We start from the raw sequence: 7,698 nt of genomic DNA on the forward strand, positions 1-7,698 counted from the left end.
AATATATTCTGATATATTATCAAATAGACGGGTATATATATATAGCTTCTGCACAGCATCTCCATCATCATTATCAGTACATCCTATGCAGGTGAGTTAGGATGCACTTGATCCCAGGAAGGTATCTATCCTTCAAACCAGAGGAGTGCTTCAAACTAACAACAGTACATAATATCCAACAAAAGAGGGTCGTGCTACAGCAGCAGAATACATGGCTCAGTCTAGATATCAGCACGAATCAAGTTGTGCATATTTGCTGTTGGCATGAACCACATCGCCGCATGTCGGGTTTGCAAAAGCCATCCATCGCATGGAAGCTTGATGCCTTTCACACACTGAAGATTATCTGGCAACAAGCTGTGTCGACGAATCTCTGGATATGGTGATTCATGAAACCCATGGTATGATGTGTAAACACAGCCCCCCCTCGCGAATGGAAGTTGCATAGCACAGTAATCATCGCCGGTGATATGATTGATGATTGGTTGGATGATCGGATAATTGAGCCCGAGGAACAAGGAGTGGTTGCCGAGGCTGTAAACCCGCCTCCAGTTGAATACGCCTGGCCCAACGGAGCTGGGATCTTTCTCGAACACGAAGCAGCCATAGCCATCAATGTCACGAACGCCCCACGGATTGTACTGCATGTGGTTTGATGTAATGGTTTGGTCAATTTGGTACATGCGAATGAGCATCAAATGACCGCCGTCAGCGGAACGAGCGATAAACCACCACCCATCGGCTAGTATGATTCCAAGTCCTAGAATCATGAAGGCTAGCGCATTTGCGTCTGCTGCAACAATTCAAATTGGAGACCAAAAGGACAAAAATAAACAATCATGTTCAGAGTATGTGTGCAATTAAGATTATTATAACAGTGACACATATCATAGACAGAGAATTGCAATGCCGTGGTCATAATCATACCCCAAGTTAAAAAAATAAGCCAATGGCTTTCATATTCTAGCAATATGTCATGGTTCAAACATCATGTAACAATGAGAGGAAAACAGTATGACTAGCTATGACAGCGCCTACTCATATTCTACCATAGCACTTACTACTACTGTTCTCATATCAACTCTAAGCAATAACATGTGTTGTTATAAAAATCTTGTAAACGAGAGTAACATATAGCAATCATGATGTTATGCTCATAATATGTATTCTAACAATCATTAGATGCCAATTGTTCTCATATCAACTCTAACAATAACATGTGTGGTCATAAAAATCTAGGAAATGAGAGGAACATATAGCAATGATGTGGTTATAGACATGCTATGCATTCTAAATTTGTAACAAATGAACAGGCAGTCGTATTCATAAGGTAAAGATGAGATGAGATAGAACAATTACACGACGATAGATTCCACCAATATAGGTAGCCAATCTGTGCGTCGACGCGTAAACGATGCCATCGTGCACTATAGCATCAGATAGAAATGTTGCCTCAACAGGATTGATGATGAGCCATAACATGTATGGCGACCGGATTCCAGATAGACTAATCCCATGTTGAACAAGGCAATGAGCTTGTAATCCATGTAGTCTTCTGATGGTGTGGGCACTTTGCAGATTACAACTTTCTGCAAACAGAGGTCGAGCCAAAAGCTTGACGCGTCTCATGCGTAGTAGGCAGGAGTGTCCGGCGGGCCGCGAGGCTCGATGGCGGCGGTATCCAACGATGGAAGGGTGATCTCTCGCTAGGTGTAAATATCCACGAGACGCCATGGACTACCGGTGTGGTGGATGAGGACGATCCAGTTGGCCTTCATTGCCCGCCAGTAGTGGCCGCGCATGAAGGACAAGTGGACGGGTAGTGGTAGCATGTCCAGGGGCACCACGACAACCTCCGTAGGATCGTCAAGTCGGTGTCTGGGCCACCTACGAGGATCGGGCATCAGCAAGCAGGGTGTCTTGAAAAGAGCCGGCCGGTTGCAAACGAGTAGATGGTACAAAGACACAGAGCATGCGGCCAGACGGAAGGTGCTGAGTAGGTCCATACGACTACAAATCTGCTCCAAGAGAACATCGGGGAGGGAATTCCAATCACGGCTCTGCGTGTCAGTCGGTTCTGCCATTGGGGTTTTCGGTGCCTGCGAGCCAGCGGGGAAGTGGATTCGGGCGGGCGAGCGAAGAAGCTTCTCCTCGTGTGGCCGAGCAGTGAGCGGGGGGATATGGTACGTGCGAGCTACCAAGGAAGATGGCGCGGGCGGGCGAGCAGTGAGCGGGGGTAAATGGTGTGCGGCCGACGATGGGGAAGAGAGGAGGAAGAAGAAGAGATGGCAGTACTGGGTAAGGCTAATTTAGTAACACCAACACGCTGGTTCAGCTTATTAATTATGTGTCCCATCTGCTGCAGTGTGTATTGTCACTTCACTGCGAAGACTAGTTGTATAGTTCTCTCTGACCGAGATGGGGAATAATGGATCACGAGGACTTCCTTTCTACAGTATCCCTATGCCTCTACGCTCACTTCACTCATTTTGCTCCGTACCTAGTCACTTGTTGAAATCTGTAGAAAGACAAATACTCCGTATTTGGGAACAGAGGGAGGCTTTTACTCCGTACTATTTGGGAACAGAGGGAGTATCACCATATGGAGGGAACAGAAGGAAGCTTGAAATATGAACATGTCAATGGGAGGGAGTAAGCCCCATGCATGCATGCAACATGCAACACTCACACGTACACATGGACGCACGCAACACTCACGCACCCATGCGGCACACAGCACACGACGCAACACACACGCTCACGCTCAAGTGCTCAACCTACTCCCTACGTTCGTGAAAGACTGTACATTTAGAGATTTACACATTGACAGGGCATAATTAACGCCCAAAAGTAGCAGACTTATGTGTGCATGCGACCATTGAGATAAGAAGATTAAATGAAGGCCGTTGCATGCTGTAATTAAGGATAGACATGTAGCCTATACCTACAGCACAAGTTGGTGCATTAGTCAATCAATATCGATTTAGATTAAAGGCTAAATGCATTGGAAGTGTAGATGTACATCATGTCAATCTAGAGTACACTCTTTGTTGGAAGACCGAGGGAGGACACGTGCATGCACTCACATACACAGCCAGGGCGGTTCGCGCGCAAGGGTTGGACTCGTGTCGCGCCTGCGTAAAGTTTTGTTTAACTAATTTCTTTGCTCTGCCAACTGACAGGTGGGACCCAGAAACCAGGTGACAATTTAACCAGTCAACAAAGTGCCACGTCGACTATGTGGCCGGTCAGTAGGGTGCAATACGGTGCTCTACGATGAGCTAGTGATCGTATAATCGCCGCAAAACTATATATAGTGACCGTAAAGAGCGTATTTACATACGTTGACCGCCAGTGTATTTTTTCTTGTTTCAAATTAAGCCATATTAATCAGAAAGGACGCAATATGGACTACTACTACTAGTACTAGTACTGCTTTTATGTGTCCCATCAACTCGCCGAACGAGGAGAAGCTTGCTTACTATGCCTCTCGCTCGCCCACGCGTGCGGTGGTTCGCAGGACGTGGAGAGGGTTTTGACTACAGCGCCCTCTCCCTCCCCCTCTCCCTCTCCCTCGCCCTCGCCCTCGCGGTGGACGTGTAGCAGTTCAATCGGTGTTAGATTGCCAGAAGCATATTGTACTGTAGTATCATCATTGTTGGATCTTCCGAAGAGGCGAAGAGCCAAGTGCAAGGTTCACACGAGTATGAACTGTTGAACCTCCCGAAGAGGCAAAGAGCCAAGCGTAAGGTTTTATAGGAGTTGTCGTCCTAGTAGGAGTGTACTACAACTATAGCGAACGATGCTACTGTATGATGCCGCCACGTCACGTATATCCAAAGTTGTGCCACCTTTTTTCTCAAAGAGTGTGTTGGAGCCCGTGCAACAACACACAAGTTGCATGTACACATAACACATTTACTAGTAATAAATTCTAAAGGACAAATGCCAGTATGCCACACAAGTTCATCTCCAATTCATGTGATAAATTTGTGCACGACTAGTCTACATATATTCACAGCGCTACCGTTCACAATTACCGTACTCCACTTACACGTTATAGATGGGCTACATGTCCTCCTCCAGGTTCCAGTCCCAGGTGTTCTTCATGGATGGCACGATCCATAGCGGTGGGCAACGGGAATCATTGTCGCAGCTTTCTAGTCCGGTTCCACACGATGGAGACTCATCCAAGCTGAAGCGGCATAAATCAGGGATAGCGTGTCCCAGCATGTCGTTCATCTGGCGGTGCGCACTGAAGACACAACCATGCTTCATGAACGCAGGCCTTTCCGTGTCGTGCACGGAAGGTGGCATCCACTTCAAATGGGGTAGCTGTCCCCGATGAAAAGCGAGTACTCTCCAAGAGTGTTCCTCGGCACCCACGTAGCATCACGGGGGTCGAACTCAGCGCCGTTCATCTGGTACACACGGCATCCCAGATCTGGACACATGGTGACGTACATAGTCAAGGTCTAATAATGTTGTGCTCAAATATGGCGGTCAGTAATACTGTGCAGCAAATAGTACTACTCCGGTATAGAGGAAGTAAAATAACCGGTTTATTATATATAGCCACTCTTGGCTACATGGATGAGATAGTAAGACATGGAAAAACAAAAATGGTGGCAGCTAGTGGGTTCAAGTCTTCAAGGGCCTAGCTAGCTATACGCGTCCTCCAAGGTAAAAAGTACTCCTACTAGTACGTAAGTAGAGTACTAGTGCAACAATGAAAGAGAAGGCGAGAGGGTTAAAAATGGGATACCTTGGTGGATGGTGACGGTCCGATCGTGGTAGATTGTGTGACCATGTTGCACATCAGTGGGTACCATGGGTAACGACTGCTAAGATAGTTGATCCCAATATGCCAAAGTCAGCTACAAGGTTCCAGGTTAGACCGAATCGCGGATGCAAATGCACATCCAGGATCGGCGATCTTATTTTGATCGGGGGATGACTGGTCCCTGCAAAATAATGGAGTACCGTTAGGGATGCAAATGATGGTTTGTGCATTCCGTTTGTAATCTCCCGTACCGTAGGATGGCAACCAGATGAAACAAGTCCCCTGGCTTGTCACCGCGAAGATGCGGCCTAGATGGCGCACGGTTCTTCGAACGTGTAGGGGTACAAATCTGCGCCGCCAACATGCGCCAGCCTCTGCCGTTACTGCCTCTTGCATTGATGGCAATCCTTATGTCGAACACCGCGATGAGATAGTAATCGTCGTAGCCGCGTCGCTTTGTCGGCGGGTCCGCAATTGCTATCTTCTTCAATCTCATGTAGGCATCATCATACGTATTCAAGCCCAGCCAGTCCGGAAGGCCGATCCCAATGGTGGAGAAGGGGTCTACCGGAACGGCCGCACTGCTGTGGATGTTGTGCAAAATGATGGTGGTATCCGGCCGGAGGTATGCAAGCCAATCTTCGTTGGCACCGACCCAGACCTATATATAAGACGGTGGGCAGCGGAGAAATTACGGGATGGAAATGGAATAACTAAGTACTACATGATCAAACTCCATTACTGACCTGCTCATCGGACAAAATCCGACTACCTCTCAACGTCGGCAACTCTAGCGGAGTCAACGTGCAACCATGGCCAGGGAGCGGTGGACTGTTCGAAGGATTGTCCCATAGAAGAACCTTCTCCTCGAGGACGCATGGAAGACCAACAAGCATGGCCTGTTTAAGCAGCGTCTTGAAAAAGTTGGTGCAGGAAGCACCGAGTCTTGCGGCGGTGAGGACGTCGGAGCGGCGTGCGATTTCTCCCACAGGATCGTCGTCCAAGGTCTCCCAGCCCCGACGAGGAGGAGAACCGCCTGGCGAATCCATGGGAGCAGCGACGAACTGCCTTCTCTTCGGGGGGAGGGGAACTGGCGAGGAGGAGATAAGAGCGTAGTAACCGCAGGGCCTCGTCCCTTCCAACTGTAGATCGTTCCTCAGCGAAGGGGTGAGGCTATTATTTACTACTAGTACTCCCTCCGATTCTTTTTACTCTGCGCATAAGAGCAGACCCGGATACCAAGGCAGGGGCTCGCTGCATGCTTTCTGGATGGAAATACCCCTGGCGCATGGATGGGAGGAGTTAGCAGCTATAAATGCCCCATGCAGCCCATTGGCTGTCCGCCCGCGTTCTCCTCTCTCTGCATGCTGCATGGATGTCTCCCTCTCTCTCACATGACTGCATGCGGTGGCGCTGGCCTATGAGAAGCTCGCGTGGAGATAGCAATCTTCTCTCCAGAAGAGATTTTTTTGAAAGAAAGGGATTATGGAACGTTATGGGATTGCATTATACTGTAAATAATAGCACTAGTAAGAAATTTTTGGCACTAGGTAGTAGTTTTTGGCGTGGATTAAGAAATTTTGGGTATGTTTTTGCCATTTTTTGTACACGCCAACTAGTGTCAAAAAACGTCTTACATTATGTGACGGAGGAGTGTACCTTGTACTGTAGCAGTACTAGTACTACTTTTCTCAACTAGTAGTGCGATGTACTGTACTTCTAGTCTAGTCTAGTATAGTGCACCAGTTTTGAACTCTTGAATCTCAGGGCCAAGGAGCTACAGTTGGAAGTGGAGGGTACTACTGTTCTCTAGAACCATCGCTTGTACTATCAATGCAGGGGAAGTACACCTGCGTAGTGGCCTAGTGGGTACTCTCGGTGCTCTATTCAGCCGCTCCTCTCACGTAGCTGGCCTACTCAGCCGCTCCTCTCACGCACACACTAGCAGCCTGTTTATCAGCAACGGTTACTGCGGGGGAAGAACATTTGAGTTATTTGATACAGCGAGACTAGGCTTTTCGCTTCCATTTGTGGAGGTGTAATGGATCTCGTCGAACTTTGTTAGTAGTTCCTTCTTTATGAATGAGATGAAGCAAAGCTTTTGCCTCCGTTTCAAAAAAACACGTCAAGAGGAATTTCTTTTATAGTAGAGCCGATAATGGAGTGAAGTCCATGCGTGCAACGCCACAAGCTACAGAGTAGTAGTACTTCCTCCGTCTAGGTGTGTAAGTCATCTTACGTTGTGCATCGCGACCAAGGCCAAGATAGCTCCGTCCAGCTACTTGTCTACAAGGTTTGCTAGCTAGATTGGCACGGCAGCGAGGCGGCTTGCTCGCGCGCGCCGCGCTAAGGCCAGCCATCTTGCTCGAGCGAAGGCCAGCGCGACGGCTTTCTCGCTCGTGAGTCACGCTCGGGCCAGCCTGCCAACCCGTGCGGAGGCCAGCGCGGCGTCCGGCCCGTCCGGCGGAGCGGCGGCCAACTCGCTCATCACCGGCGCCACCGACGAACACGCATCAGTACTGTTTGAAGTAATGTTCAGGAAAAATAATGATTTGAGGGGGAATAACAGGATAGAAGGTCAGATGTGGGTCCCTCATGTCAACGGTCAAACAAAATGTGTTGGTTTAAGCTGCCTCATCAGCACGGACGTGTGGGCCAACCCTGTCATAAATGGGTTTAAACGAACCTAATCGGTAGGAGTACTAGGTAGTTTTTGGCATGGATTAAGAAATTTTGGGTATGTTTTTGCTATTTTTTGTACAATAGATTCTTCCTAGGGCTGGTTGAAAGTGGTAGTTTTTTGTTAAATACTCTACATATTGTAAGTAGGAGTGAAAGTTAAGCTTTGGAAGCCAATAAGCAAGGCTAGTTACATAGTGCATATGTGTACATGATTGAAAGTAAATATCAACCAT

The sequence above is a fragment of the Triticum urartu genome, chromosome 2, assembly GCF_003073215.2.
Source record: "Triticum urartu cultivar G1812 chromosome 2, Tu2.1, whole genome shotgun sequence".
Lineage (NCBI taxonomy): Eukaryota > Viridiplantae > Streptophyta > Magnoliopsida > Poales > Poaceae > Triticum > Triticum urartu.